Source organism: Amblyomma maculatum, chromosome 6, assembly GCF_055883805.1.
Source record: "Amblyomma maculatum isolate TAMU_Amacu chromosome 6, ASM5588380v1, whole genome shotgun sequence".
Classification (NCBI taxonomy): domain Eukaryota; kingdom Metazoa; phylum Arthropoda; class Arachnida; order Ixodida; family Ixodidae; genus Amblyomma; species Amblyomma maculatum.
The window spans coordinates 182,474,706-182,489,757 of NC_139349.1; the positions used below are offsets into that span (position 1 = coordinate 182,474,706).

The 15,052-nt window shown below is 45.3% G+C and overlaps 1 long non-coding RNA gene and 1 other non-coding gene across 2 annotated transcripts; one reads left to right on the forward strand and one right to left on the reverse strand.

The window, feature by feature from the left end:
- Positions 1-4,795: 4,795 nt before the first annotated feature.
- On the reverse strand, positions 4,796-4,867 carry TRNAM-CAU (transfer RNA methionine (anticodon CAU)). The gene has a single exon. It is a non-coding gene; the product is annotated as a tRNA-Met (tRNA).
- Positions 4,868-6,519: 1,652 nt separating this feature from the next.
- Positions 6,520-8,232, forward strand: LOC146187519 (uncharacterized). Its single transcript, XR_014708248.1, has 2 exons — positions 6,520-6,878; positions 8,098-8,232. It is a non-coding gene; the product is annotated as an uncharacterized LOC146187519 (long non-coding RNA).
- Positions 8,233-15,052: the final 6,820 nt, after the last annotated feature.

Here is a 15,052-nt window from a genome sequence, read left to right on the forward strand (position 1 = left end):
CTACTGCTGTCAAGCCTTATGGGCCACAATGTCATGCAAAAGGTGCTGTCACAGATACCAAAGCCAAGGGAGTAGACTGGGCATTGCCGCAAAAGCAAGCATTTTTGAAGAGTAACAGAATCATAGAAAGTTCCAGGCAACTCTACTCTTGCAGAAAATCAGGGATGCCATGGCACTCTCGGTGGGGTGGCACAAAAAAAAAAATAGGGGAGGGTACTGCTCCTCATAACCATAATTCAAAAAAAAAAAAAAAAAAAAAGAACAATTGTAACAATGAGAGCTTCACATGCTTACCAGGAAGGAGGCATTATATGAAAGTGTTCTTCCTGTTAGGGCCCGAAAGGGGCTATCGAATAGCTTTGTAGATGGTGCCCGCATGCCACCGTCTGTCGCCTTCCTTTGCCATAGTCATTGCATACAGTGCTTTAGGAGTGTGCAGTAACTGTTTAAGCTTTGCAACCTGGCCCCAAAGTTGCAAGATCACGTGATTGGGTGGCAGCAGTGCCCTGAGCACTGCATGGGCTAGAGATGGCCTTAGAGCTTGGGTTTAAAGTTGCGGGCCCATACACAGAGTTTCAATGTCTAATTATATGGGGTTTTATGGCGCATAAGCAGCTGTGGCTATCATGCACCAAACACAAATGTCTGGGCTTTTGATTCATTATTGTTAAGTTAAGTACATGTACTTAGGGTGTTACAGCAGAGACATGGATGAAATAAACTATGGTGTGTGCCAAGAAAAAAGTCAAGTTTTATTCACCTATTTTTTTACTTATACCCTACCGCAGTGGCTCGGTGGTTAAGATGCTCAACCACTGAACCAGGGTACCGTGGTTTGACCGTAGGCGTGGCAGCCATGTTTGGATTGATGCAGAAAGCATAGCACCCATGTACTGTGCAGTCAATGCCTTTTGAAGTTAAAGGTGATCGAAATGATCCAGAACCCTCCCCTACAGTGTCCCTCATAGCCAAAGTTGGTCTAGAATGTATACAGCTGTTGTGCTTTTTGTCCGGTTTGATCATGAATTCAACCCATAAAACTCTTGATTAAAAAATTTAGTTCCACTGGCTGCGAGGATGTTTTAATATTTAGACATAGTAGGTCAAAAAATATGACTGAATAAATATGTTTAGTAAATGCTAAGTAATTTAATTGCATGTGTATGCAACCTTCTCCATTTAGGCTCTTGGAGCATCCGATCACTGTTAAAAAGGGAGCAGATCAGTGTCACGCCTTAACAAAGGAGCACTATTTAATTATGTTTCATGGAAACCTGAAGTAAAAGCAGATAACCCTGTTGGTGGAAAGTCGTCCTAATAAATGGCCTCGCTGGTCAGCTCCAGTCCAGAATGAGGAGGCTCGACTATTCCTCCAGTAGGTGCACTGAACGGAGCACCTCTGCAACTTCAGCCAAGGAACAGGCCTACTGGTAAAGTTTACCAGATATGGTTCCCTCACCACTTTGGATGCACAATGTAGTGCCTGCCTATAACGGTCGTTTCTGTGTAGCAGCCGAGTGGTCTGGTTTACACTAGCTGTGTACATGTTCTGGTCTCACAGGAGAATGGCGAAGAAAGCGATTTACGCCAAAGGCTTGCTCTCGACAACACCATAAGCTAACTGGTCAAGTGAGTTGGTAAACAAGAACATAGATGTCATTTGCCCTGTGCAAACATCTTTAGCTATTTCCATCTGCTCGTACAAAATCGTGACTGCATGATGAAAAATATTGGTCAATGTAATTCACTGTCCTAGTCACCATGCAGCCACCACACAACGCACTATTTGAAGGTGAGCAAAAGTAAGGAACATCCCTTTAAACTGAACCGCTCAGAAATGTTCACGTCACTAAAGCCCGACTCTCGCATGTGACGATATGCACAAAAGGCCAGAAGGGCTATGTAATACTATATGCAAAAGACTGGCTCATTCCTACCAAATGCCTACACCTCAATTGCGCAATACTTTACATAACCAACTACTGTTCTGGAGCACCTGGGTTCGAGCCAAAGAAACATAAGGCAACTTGTAGCGTAGACAAGACAGCAACGCAGCAATTGACTGCTCCCCAGCCGTTCTGTATTTCACTTCCTCGTTTTCTTCCATGCACATGTGCAACAACACTTCGTCTTTATCACATTTCCACCGCACTTAAAAAAAAAAAAAAGCTTGCTAGCAAATGGCTAAATATCCTTTAATACATCACAGTCTTTTAAACCTTGCGGGAAGCTTCTTTTGACAAATGCTTCTGCAGGGAGAAGGAAGAGGAGTAGTAGTTGCTGCTGTTGAGGCACACTTGGGTTCAGGGAGGGTCTGTCGGTTCTGTGTCAGGCAAAGCCAGGAATGAGGAAGTTCCCAGGCTAACATCAGCGTTATTGGGGCTACGCGAGGTTGGACTCTGGTCTGCGTTTCTGGTACGTGGACTGGTCGACACTCGGGTGCAGTCAGTGGGCAACAAAATGTTAGCGAGGAGAGCCATCAGAGCTGAAGGCGGAGGTTGGCACTGAACTGCTTTCCTAACAGCTCATAATTTGGACGAGTGCCACACTCGCCCATCATCCAGCAGGTATGAGACTGGTCCAATTTGCTCCACAACTCTTCAAGGCTCCGAAACCGAGCAGCCAGCTTGCCTCGCACAATCGGCTTACGAACTCACACATAGTTGCCAATCTGAAAGTCGCAGTGCTTGGTTACACTCCGCTGGTCTGCATAAAGCTTATATTTGGCTTACTTCTGCTCTAGCCACTGGCATTAGAGCTTCAGCGCTCTTGTGCGATCAGTCGAGAAGCACTGATCTGGCAGGCACGCAACGTTAAGTCTTATGCGAGGCATCTGGCCATGAACTAGGATGGCTGGAGCGATTCCTGTCGTGGCATGTGGCGCACAGCGATAGACACAGAGTTCAATAATAGCTGTACGTAGGTTACGTCGCTCGCAAAGAGCCATCTGAACATATGCCCTGAAAACCTTATTAAACTGTCCTACAAGTCCATTGGCTTGGGGGTCATAAACTGAGGAGTAGCAGTTACGTATACCCCGAGGATGAGAATTGTGATCCGTGATCCAACACAATCTTTTCAGGGTAACCCTTGTGAACAAATGTACCTAGAAGCAATTCTTGAACTGTGGCAGTTGTGAAAGAAGCCTCCGGCCATTTACTGTAATAGTCAACGAGTGTTATAGCAAAGCGACAGTTACTAGGAGCTTGGTCGAAACGCCCCACGATGTCGATTGCAGGCTTATCCCAAAGCTTGTCTGGCAAAGCAACAGGTTGCAGAGGAACAGTGGAGACGTACAATAGCATCACTGCTGGAGGAATCATCTTCGACTTTCTGCACTTCACTGGAACGATCAGACGACTTGCAGATTCCAAATGGCCCACTTTGCCGCACCGACGACACTTCCGTTTGCGATTGGTTGGTTGCACAACTTTTTATTTCCATCGGAAATGGGCGTCCTCTTCCCCGCCCCCGGCACGCGTGCCGGGGAAGACGGAGAGTCGTGCGCCCGCGGATTAGAGGCTGGCTATTCTACTTGCGAGCTTGCCACGTGGAGTCGTTCGCCAGGTGGGTAGGAGAACCGCAGCGATAGCACGAGCGCTCCGGAAGTGCAGATGAAGATTTACATACGTGGCAACTGCATTTGATGCAAGGGACCTGAGGGACCCGTTATGATGTGCACTCGCATCTCACGCGCTGTACTGGAGCCACCTCTCCCGACAGCTCATTTGCTTCATGGCAAGCTTGCTGGCACTGTCTAGCAAAGGCCAGGGCGCGCGAGAAAGTCAAGAAGGAGATGGCGTTCACCGAAATGGTGACTAATGGTCTTCTTCACCAGCTGGTTCCTGATTTTGTAGTCTGCGAAGCTCCCAAAAAAACCGCAGTCGCCGACAAGGCTGCGAAGGGCAGCGATGTGTACTCATATGCCATCTCTCCGGCAGTTTGTACTCAGCGTTGAAAACGGTGGCGTGCGGCGATCACATTTATGGAAGATTTGTAGTGCGTCGCCAGTAAAAAGATAGCATCGTCACCGGAGTGTGAGGCAGCAGCGGTAGGCGCTGAAGGGGACGACGGCGACAATGTGTAGAAAATTCGCTGGCAGGATAGCCCTCTCCGGTTAGCAGAAGTGTGGAGGTATCTAGTGGAGGCACCAGACGCCAGCATGTAGTTGTGGAACGCCAGCCTCCATTACTCCCACGGAAGGGCGGAGGCGGCTGAAGACCCGAAAAGCTCATGATGGACGGTCAGCAGTCCACGCCGAAGTCCTGGTTTACGCTACCATCCTTGTCGCCAAAATATGTAGCATCTTTTTCTCGCTGTGCGCGTGCAACACTTCGTCTTTACCGCACAACTCACAAAACAAATGAACTCATGCGTACCAATAGCAATAATTAATACCGCCGCAACAAAATTAACGGCTTTAAAGCTATGACAACGAACAAATTTCACACAGATGAAACGCCACTCGGCTAAGGAGGCAATGCTAGGAATTGCACGCCTTGCAACGCGCCATTTTAAACGGAAGCGCACAACCACTGACGTCATCATGCACGGGTCACGTGAGTGTGACGTATTTCCGTGCGTGGCAGCAGGAGAAACGTGTGTGGGGTCGGCTGCTGCCACGGGCGTGGCTCTAGCCTCGGCCAACAATATAGCAGAGAGTGGTTTCGATCCACGGACCTCTGGGTTATGGGCCCAGCACGCTTCCACTGCGCCACTCTGCTAGGCGATGAGCAAGGTTTTTAATAAACAGTGTAATAGGCGCGGAACTATTTTGTGAACAAATAAAACAATGTAGCAGAGCGTGGTTTCGATCCACGGACCTCTGGGTTATGGGCCCAGCACGCTTCCGCTGCGCCACTCTGCTAGGCGATGAACAAGGTTTTATAATAAACAGTGTAATAGGCGCGGAACTACTTTGTGAACAAATAAAACTGTAGCAGAGCGTGGTTATGCGTGGTTTCGATCCACGGACCTCTGGGTTATGGGCCCAGCATGCACTGCGCCACTCTGCTGGATGAGTTGACTGTTTGGAAATTGTTGAGGTAATCAGTTTCATTTAGAGCGAATGCAGTAAAATTTTGTTAATTCGGCTTTTAAGAAACCAGGGTAAATTTTCGAATTATCCGAGCACAAAACCGTTTTTTTTTTTTTTTTTTTTTTTTTTTTTACCGGCAATATTATTTAGTAACACGCGGAATATTTTGAGCAGCGACAACCATATTGTTGGCGGTTTAAATAGTACTTCATTTTGCACACACTGCGGATCTCGGAGGATTGCTCCAAAACACGGTGCTCCATATGCCTTCTGCAAAGGATGAGGAGAGTCCCGTCTGCTGGACGACTGACAATTATTACAAACTGGCGCCAGTTTGTAATAATTGTGCCATTGGACGGCCTCGCGTCTTGTTAGATCGCGGTGTGCGGGAGGATATGTGCACCTTTGGAGTCGGTAGTGCTGGAGTATGTCCGTGTAAGTGGTGAGTAGAAAAGCGCGATATAATTAGTGTCAGCGGAAGCAGGGTGGCTGATCTGAGGAAGAGAAACTCAAGACCAAGAGACCGCCAAGCGGATCACACTCCAGCGCACTATAGCCGATGGGACCGGCAACGCCCCGATAGCCAGCAGCGGCGGCTCCGAGACCGCTCGAGCTCTTTTCCACCGCTCAAGAATCCCGCTCCACGGATGGGTTCTCAGGGGACCTCCCGGACCAATCCCGGCCCAGGTGAAAATTTTCTGCTGGTTTCTTGCTGGAAGCTGCTGGTTTGTGCTGGAACCAGCAGGTAGCCTGCTGGTTTGTGCTGGAACCAGCAGGTAGCCTGCTGGATTTTTGCTGGTTGTACTGGTTCCAGCAGGGTGCTTGCTGGTTTTCCACTGGTCCCAGCAGGCGACCTGCTGGTTTTCCACTGGTCCCAGCAGGCGACCTGCTGGCTGTGCTGGTTCCAGCAGTGTATGTCTGCTGGTCTCAGCAGGCAACCTGCTGGCTTTGCTGGTTCCAGCAGGGTGCTTGCTGGTTTTCTTTGCTGGTTTTAGAATTTTGCTGGTTCCCTCCTGGAATGCTACTGGAACCAGCAAGTAACCCACCCAAGTTTACAAACGCATGTAATGAAGTTCATTTACGCACGTGAGAACTTGTTGCATTCCCCTATCGCGAGCTCATTCATTCTACAAAAACGCAGCACGGAAAGTATATACCCGTTTTTACACCATGTTTCTGCTCCGTGATCAAAATATCACCGTACTAGCTGCGAAAGACACCTTTTTAAAGAAGCTAAGCTTTTTTTTTTTCGGCCGTTAGCCGCAGTGGTATGCCGCTATGAGCTATTGCAAACATCAAAGATGCAAAAAATGTTATCTGATCTTTACAATTTTGTTTATCACGGCGTAATGCACGAGGCTGTTACTGCTGTCACCTTCATCATCTGCTAGCGTAGCAGACGACGCGCCTTCGAATGATCTGGTGCAAAGATCAGAGCAGATCAAATGCAATTACGTGTAAGAGGGTATACAAATAGTAATATTAGCACAATTTGAAATATTTCAGGAGTATTTGTTCGTAACGTTTGACAAACGCGCATTTTCAGCGCTTACGACACTATCGTAACCAGTCTCCGGTTAATGCTCAACAAGCCAAAAGAAGCCGTTCCGAAGTTCAGACATTTACGTAGTGAGCTGTTTTGTGCTGGCTCGTGTTTGCGAATGCGGTAGTATTTTGTGCTTTTTACAATATTTAAACGTCGTCGTCAGTATGAATTATTTAAGACATTTTATCTGAAACATCTACGTAAGTTTGAACCGGTCAAGGTGGTGTGACAACTTCTGTCAAGACTGAGAAATGTGATGCGACATCTGCAAGGCCTAGGACCTGGGTGTGTTTGGTAAGTAAAAAAGTGCATCTCATTTCATTTTTTTTTTTTTTTTTTTTTTGTAGTCCTCGCGTTGTGTAACGTCTAGTGGATTTGCGAGAGCTTATTATAGGCACGGAGGAAAAGAACAGTGACTCAAGCGCGCACCGCTGCCAGCGCAGTTCGGCAGTGATGAGAGCCGCTTACTAGTCGAGTGACTATCAAAGTGAGCTGGTAATTTTGTCGTCCCTAGTTTAAAATAGGCCATATCATTTTGCCAAAGTATCATTGGTGCTATTTTCGGCAAGTAAAATATCTTTGTCGCCCGATTGTTTTTCGCTTTGTACGAACAATGGTGAACAGCCAAGGATTCAAAGAACGTCTAATCGCAAGTTAACACACTGTGCAAGTTAACACATATTCGATGCGGTTCGTTGCAAATAGACTAACTAGACTATCTTTCCATGTCAATCCATTTGCAGGGTATGGGTGTATGACTTGAGTGGCATACCAAACAGGATTAAAAGAATATGCCGCTAAACAGTCATGTCTGTCTAGCAATGGGTATACTTCTAACCTCTCTGATTTAATTTAAAGGAGCGAACAGTCTACGAGTCCAATGTAAATTTTGGGATAATTTTTTTTTTTAGGTTTGTTGTTGATATTGACAAGAATGAGTCTTATGATGATTTAGGGAGAAATAATATTAAATGAAAAGCGGCATTGTTTTTCCTTCCACTTTTCATTTAATATTCTTTCTCCCTAAATCATCTTAACACTCATTCTTGTCAACATCGACAACAAACCTAAAAAGAAAAATTATCCCCAATATTTACCTTGGACTTCTAGACTGTTCGCTCCTTTAAATTGTATCATAACGAGCCCCTCATTTCATCTAACCTTTCTGGTAATACCACACCAGTTGTTACGTGGCATCTGCCTAAAGCAATGCAGACACTTTCCTAGGAGTGGCATTCTCATGGTTGAATGAATGAAACACCATGGGTGCGTGCGGGCATTGGTGCAGTCTGCACAGGCACATGCAAAAGCTAGCCACCCACACATTAGTAGAAGCGCTGTTCATTGAAAATTTTCTCTAAACGTGGTTTGCATCACACTTGACCAGTTCTCTTGTGGATTTGCACCAAATATGTGGTTCTTGGGTAGATGCTTTCAATTTCCATTATTCATATTTTATGTGCAGTAGCATGGTTTTGGTAGCATATTTTTCTGGTCTTTTTTTTTCATGCAGCTACCTTCATGGCACCATCTGAGTTGGAGCTGGAGCACACCTGCTGCAGTACCACAGTCTCGAAGGGAAAATGTGTCCATGCAGATTGCAGAATGTATATGGGCATGGAAAATAAAATTAAACTATGAGTCATGACTGAAACCTCTGCTGTTGCCTTTATTTTCTTTGTGCAGTCCAAGGCAGTCACTGCACCAAGTTCTCGTAGGCTGACAAGCCCCCAGAGAACCAATCCACCAAATTCTGACTATACGCAGCCCTCGGTTGAAACCTAGCAGCCAATGGTTCCAATACCCGCTGGTCCCAGCAGCTACTGGTCCTACTGGTCCCAGTAGCTACTGGTTCCAGCAACTACTGGTCCCAGCAACTACTGGTCCCAGCAACTACTGGTCCCAGCAGCTGCTGGTCCCAGCAGCTGCTGGTTCCAGCAGCTGCTGGGAATGTGCTAATAAACCAGCACTGCTGGAACCAGCAGGATCCCAGCAGGAAACCAGCAGAATAGTCGTGTGAACATATTACTACTACATTGAGAACACTTCCCGAATTGACTGTTTTGGTAAGGCTCTCTTAGCATTACTGAAGGTTATATAAAAAGAATTCACAGTGGATTTATTGCATCAGTCATTTATCGCAAAGTTTGCGAATAGATACTTCCCTCATCTTTAAGGCGAAAGCCTTTAATGGCTCATGCTGTCGTGGACAGAATGTGTCCCGCTTTTGCGGCGTTCTAATTAGCCGAGGCGGCGTGATGTCGTAGTGGTCTCGGCCAATCACAGAGCACCACCACAGTATGCGCGAATGTGTGCCTTATATGGCCATATGTAAATCAATCGTAGATTACGAATTATTGAATTAAAATAATGACTAATTAAGTAATTCATTAGTTATCTAATTGCTGATTAATTAACTGCTTACGCATTCAAATAACTACATGCTTTATTACTAATTAGTTAATCAACTTATTAATTACTAATTAGTGTCAGTTGCGGAGGAGAATGCGGCACTCAGGCTTTTGCCTTTCACTACTTAATTTAGTCGCTAAAGTCCCTTGTAGTTTATTGCTCCTACGGTTTTTAAGAGGTACGGTTTCTTCACATCGTTGGGATACAAGCGGGACAGTGTGTGTACTTGTGAGGCTTGTGTGCAGTGCGAGTTGCTTACAGCCCCTTTGGTCACGTCTTCTCCAAGTGTGCAGTTCTGTACTTACAGTAGTACATAGTACATGTTGATTTGGTACGGTAGCTACCCGTATAGTTACCCTGTTGCAGCTTTCTTTTTTTATGTTGCTTTCCTGAGAATTGGCCCTCATATGTAAGTGCATCATTGTTGATTTCAGCTGTTTTGCCCCCCCCCCCCCCCTTCTTTGCCCTTAGGCACAGCCTGCCTGCATGCTAGCACACCATTTGTTGTGTGTGCTTCGGCCCTCTGTATCTGTGCACTGCAGAGAAACCACCAGGGCAGATGACCATCACTGTATTTTAGTTCCTGTCGTGGGCTGCCGGGACTTCATGCTCTTCCTTCTTGTACAGGCTTACACTTTAGTTAACTGTTAATTCAGAAAATATAAACAAAGATTAACTTTTCTCATATAGCATGAGAAATATTTCGTTATACTGTCCAGGATGCCAGATGAATTGTTGGGATGTCAGGATGACGCCAGAAATATAGTGACCCAATTGTCTACCTTTTTGTGCTGTGCTACTACCACAAATTCTGAACAGAACCAGTCGATTCCTTTTCTATTGCTGTCCAAAAGAACTTCAATATACTTTCTTCATCAGTTTAAAAGCACTTCTGCTTGTGTTGCCTCATATATGTTCTGTTTTCATCCAGAACCTCTCCACCTTCCACGGTACTTAAAGAAAGGAAAGTAGTAACTGAGCCGAGCTTAACTGACCTTCTCTACTTTCACTATAGAACACATGACCCTGCTCATCCATGTCATGGACATGGTTAATGCAGACTTTGTAGAGTATGCTTTTCTTGTCTGCGCCCCGCCGGGGTGGTACAGTGGTTACAGCACTCAATTTACTGTTCCCAAGGACGCGAAATCGAATCCCTCTTGGTGGCCGCTTTTCGATGGAGGCAAAAGCAAGGCTCCCGTGTGCTGTGCGATGTCAGTGCACGTTGAAGAACACCAGGTGGTCGAAATTTCCGCAGTCCTCCACTATGGCGTCTCTCATAGCCTGAGTCGCTTTGGGACGTTAAACCCCACAAAGCAAACCTTTTCTTGTCTGCAATATTTGAGCATTTTGAAAACATATTCATCTGCTCGTAGTGGGCATTCCCATGTAGACGAAAATACTGACTCTTCTAGAAATGAGGTCTGCCTTGGGGCCGTGTCATGACATCAACCGGCAAGGGCATTCTTACACATCTATTGACAGTGGACCAGTGCACTTGTGCTATTTCGAAAACATGAAAAAATACAGATCAGAACAGGATCGCTATGCTGAGTGTTTAAATGTTTGGTTGCTGGACAGTAGGTACAGCAATTTCGCAAGAGTCCATGTGCCTGGTACCTTCTCACAAGAATGCACACAAAGAGACATATATATTACTTTGGTTGTCTTTATTCTAAATGTCTTGTGAGGTTGAAAAATTTTCATGCTGACAAAAACATGTTCTCCGTGCGAGCTCAAAGTGTTGTGGTGGTGCCTGCTGGCCACAAGGTCAAAAGACATGCACATGTTTATTCAAAGCTTTAGGCACTGACTAAATAAAAATTATATACTGCTCAGAGATGTGCTTCGTAGCAGTGTGCGCACACATATGCATGTCCTTTTAAGAACCAGCTAGCAGTAAATTTACTGCCAGTAGATTATTATATACCTCCAGCTGTATGCACTCACATATTGCTTTAATTCTGATAGGGGCCACATTTCTGAATTCTGTATTTGGGACATACTTTTTTTGGATTGCAGTTTTAATTAGACAGATTTGATTTTGGATTTTTTTCTTTTTTGGAACATATTATTTTCAGTGATTCAGTTAACTTTCTTTTCAGCAGTATAACTTCCTGTGTGGGTAAAGAAAGATCACTTGGGGTTTACTACTTAAGGGTATGGGTTTAACGTCTCAAAGCAACTCAGACTATGAGAGATGCCATAGTAGAGTAGTCCAGAAATTTCAACCACTTCGGGTTTTACAATGTGCACTGACATCGCACAGCAAAAGGGCACCTTGGTTCACCCATCACAAAAGGGGTCACCGCTGCATGGAACTTGGGGTCTACGTCTACCTCAGCCTTTTTGTGAGCCCAAGTATTCAATGTAAGCGTAGTTAATGCAAAAATGGTCATAGTAAGATCTGTACTTTAACAAAGAGATGCTGCCCTTTTGCTGTTGTATACATTTGAAAAATATTAAAGGTTTAATATGGGAAATATAATAAAGCAAGCAAAAACACTAGTTTGGCGTAGTTTATTTTGATATGCATGATATACGGTATATGTAGATGACTTTGTCTGTATCTTATTGCCTGCTGCTACTTGCATCACTTGGCACATGTATATCTCAGTGTTTGACAACTGTCACAAAGGACCAGGCCTGCTATCTTGAAGCAGGCTCAAGATCAAGACAGTTTATATGGGTAAACCATACAACATACACCACTGCTGACATCACACACATATTTAATGCAAGCAAACACAAAGACAGGTAATTTTAAGACAAATGACGTCACAGAAACAGACGAAAAGTGGCCGGCCATGCCACCTGCTAGAGGAATGCTGTAAGGTGGACCGTAATGTATGCTGCTCAAGCTGCCAGGAGTAACATGGATATAAAGCCCAGCTTTAACCAAGCCGTATGAATGTGCTTGTGTGGCCTAGGGCCACACAAGCACAAGCACACAAGCACACAAGCATGTCTAGCCTAGGACCCAAGAGGTCTGGAAGGCTGGATTCTGATCTCACCCTCTCATCTCAATGGCAAAGCTAAAGTTAGCAGCACTTGCCGATTCAGCCACGACACACAGTTTTGTGACATCATAGGAGCTGCGCCTGTTCATGTCACCTGCCGCGTCCTCAAAAGGTTGAAGTCATAGGCCACGGCCTCAGACATACCTCACATCATTTTCATTTACTCCCTGCTGTATATCTTTTGCAGTAAACTTGAATTCGGCATAATTTTGTTGCTTTTTCTTGGTTATTGAAAATTCCTACCTTTGTTAAGAAAAGAAGGTGCCATTTAAAAGCTCTTGATGAAGCAGAATGTATATAATACGCACAATCTTTTGACTCTTTATGGGTCACAGACCAAAGATCAAGATGTATTGGGGGCGAGCAAAGGTCTCACTTGCTTCCCTGTGATTTAGCAGTTTCACAAGTAAACACTCTTAAGTTCCCCATTGTGCAGCTTGAGTGCAAACCATGCATATAACCTACGTGCAACAGGTGTGTTACAAAAGCTTTGGCCAAAGTCCAAGAGGAGTCTGTGCTTGGCTTACTGACTACTGCTGTCAAGCCTTATGGGCCACAATACCATGCAAAAGGTGCTGTCACAGATACCCAAGCCAAGCGAGTAGACTGGGCATTGCAACAAAAGCAGGCATTTTTGAAAAGTAACAAAATCGTAAGAAGTGCCAGGCAAGCCTACTCTCTGCCCTTGCAGAGAATCAGGGATGCCATTATGATACTCTCAGTGTGGTGGCACAAAGAAATAGTTGTGGTTTAACTCTGGTTAACCCTAGTTGAATTGCGATAGCAACGGCAGAAGCATCTTTTGCCTGCTACATTATTCCCCTATCACGCTCCATTAGTGTAAGGTGCTACATTATTGGGGACACTTAAGCTCATCCTTTAAGAGTATGACGCGAGAGTGTAAGCTACCAGCCCACATATAAATGAGAAGGGTTCAATGCTCTTGAACCGAATGTAGAGAAAAAGCATTAGCTGCCAGTGACCGAGCGTTCTTCTTTACCTTCTCCTTCTTCATAGCTGTTCAAGGTTAACCGTGTTGACCGGCTGTGAGCTACGCGATGACTCAAAACCTGGCGCAGTATTGCTATCGCAATAAAAAAATGGGGAGGGTACTGCTCCTCATAACGAAAAAAACAAAAAAAAAAAAACTGTAAAACTTCACATGCTTACCAGAAAGGGGGCATTATATGAAAGTGTTCCTTCTCTCAGGGACTGAAGGGGGCTATCGGAGAGCTTCGTAGGTGGTGCCCGCCTGCCACCTTCCTTTGCCGTAGTCATTGCATACAATGCACTAGGAGTGCACAGTAAGTGTTTAAGCTTTGCAACTTGGCATCAAAGTTGCCAGATCACTTGACTGGGTGGCTGGAGTGCCCTGAGCACTGTATGGGCTACAGACAGCCTCAGAGCCTGGGCTGAGGCTAGGTTTAAAGTTTCGGGCCCGTACAAAGAGGTTCAATGTCTATTTAGTTATATGGGCTTTTATGGCGCATAAGCAACTGTGGCTATCATGCACCAAACACAAATGTCTGGGCTTCATTATTAGCAAATGAAGTACACTTAGGGTGTTACGGTAGAGACATGGATGAAATAAAGCTATGGTGTGTGCTGAGAAAAAAGTCAAGGCTTATTGACCAGTTTTTTTACTTTTACCCCGCTGCAGTGGCTTGGTGGTTAAGATGCTCAACCACTGAACCGGGGTACCGTGGTTTGATGGCGGCCGTGGCAGGCATGTTTGGATTGATGCAGAAAACATAGCACCCGTGTACTGTGCACAGTCAGTGCCTGTTAAAGTTAAAGGTGATCGAAATGATCCAGGGCCCTCCCCTACAGTGTCGCTCATAGCCCAAGTTGATCTGGAATTTATACAGCTGTTTTGCTTTTCATCTTCGTTCACAGGCGACCAGTTTATCATGAATTCAACCCACGAAACTCTTGATTAAAAAATGTAATTCCACTGGCTGCGAGGATATTTTAATATTTAGACCTAGTAGGTCAAGAAATATGACTGAACAAACAGATTTAGTAAATGCTAAGTAATTTAATTGCGTGTGTATGCAACCTTCTCCATTTAGGCTCTTGGAACGTCCGACCACTGTTAAAAAGGCAGCCGATCAGTGTCACACCTTAACAAAGGAGCCCTACTTATTTGTTTCATGGAAAGGCGTAGGCGCTGCAGGCGGCTTGCTGACTGCGCCTGAAGTAGAAGCAGACAACCTTGTAGGTGGAAAGTCGTCCTAATAAATGGCCTCGCTGGTCAGCTCCAGCCCAGAATGGGGAGACTCGACTATTCCTCCAGTAGTTGCGCTGAATGGATCGCCTCTGCAACTTCAGCCAAAGAACAGGCCTACTGGTAGAGCCTACCAGATACGGTTCCCTCACCACCTTGGATACACAATGCAATGCCTGCCTATAATGGTCGTTTGCGTATAGCAGCCGAGTGGTCTGGCTTACACAAACTGTGTACTTGTTCTGGTCTCACAGGAGAATGGCGGAGAAAGCGATTTATGTCAAAGGCTTGCTCTCGACAGTGCCATAAGCTAACTGGTCAAGTGAGTAGGTAAACGAGAAATAGATGTCATTTGCCCTGTGCAAACTTAGCTCTGTCACGACTTCATCTCTCATGGCAAACGGAAAGCTATGACATTTAAGGAACCTCGCTTGTGCGCCCTCCTTCATTTCGATATGTATGCGTGGTAGGGCAGCGTCTTACTAAACACATCTGGGAACATCTTTAGCCATTTCTGTTCACTCGTACAAAATCGTGACTGTGACATGAAAAATATTGGTCAACGTAATTCACTGTCCTAGTCACCATGCAGCCACCACTCAACGCACTATTTGAAGGTGAGCAAAAGTAAGGAACATCCCTTTAAACTGAACCGCTCAGAAATGTTCCCGTCACTAAAGCCCAACTCTCGCGCGCGCCGATATGCAAAAAAAGCCAGAAGGGCTATGTAATATATGCAACAGACTGGCTCATTCTTACCAAATGCCTATACCTAAATTGAGCAATACTTTACATAACTACTGTTCTGG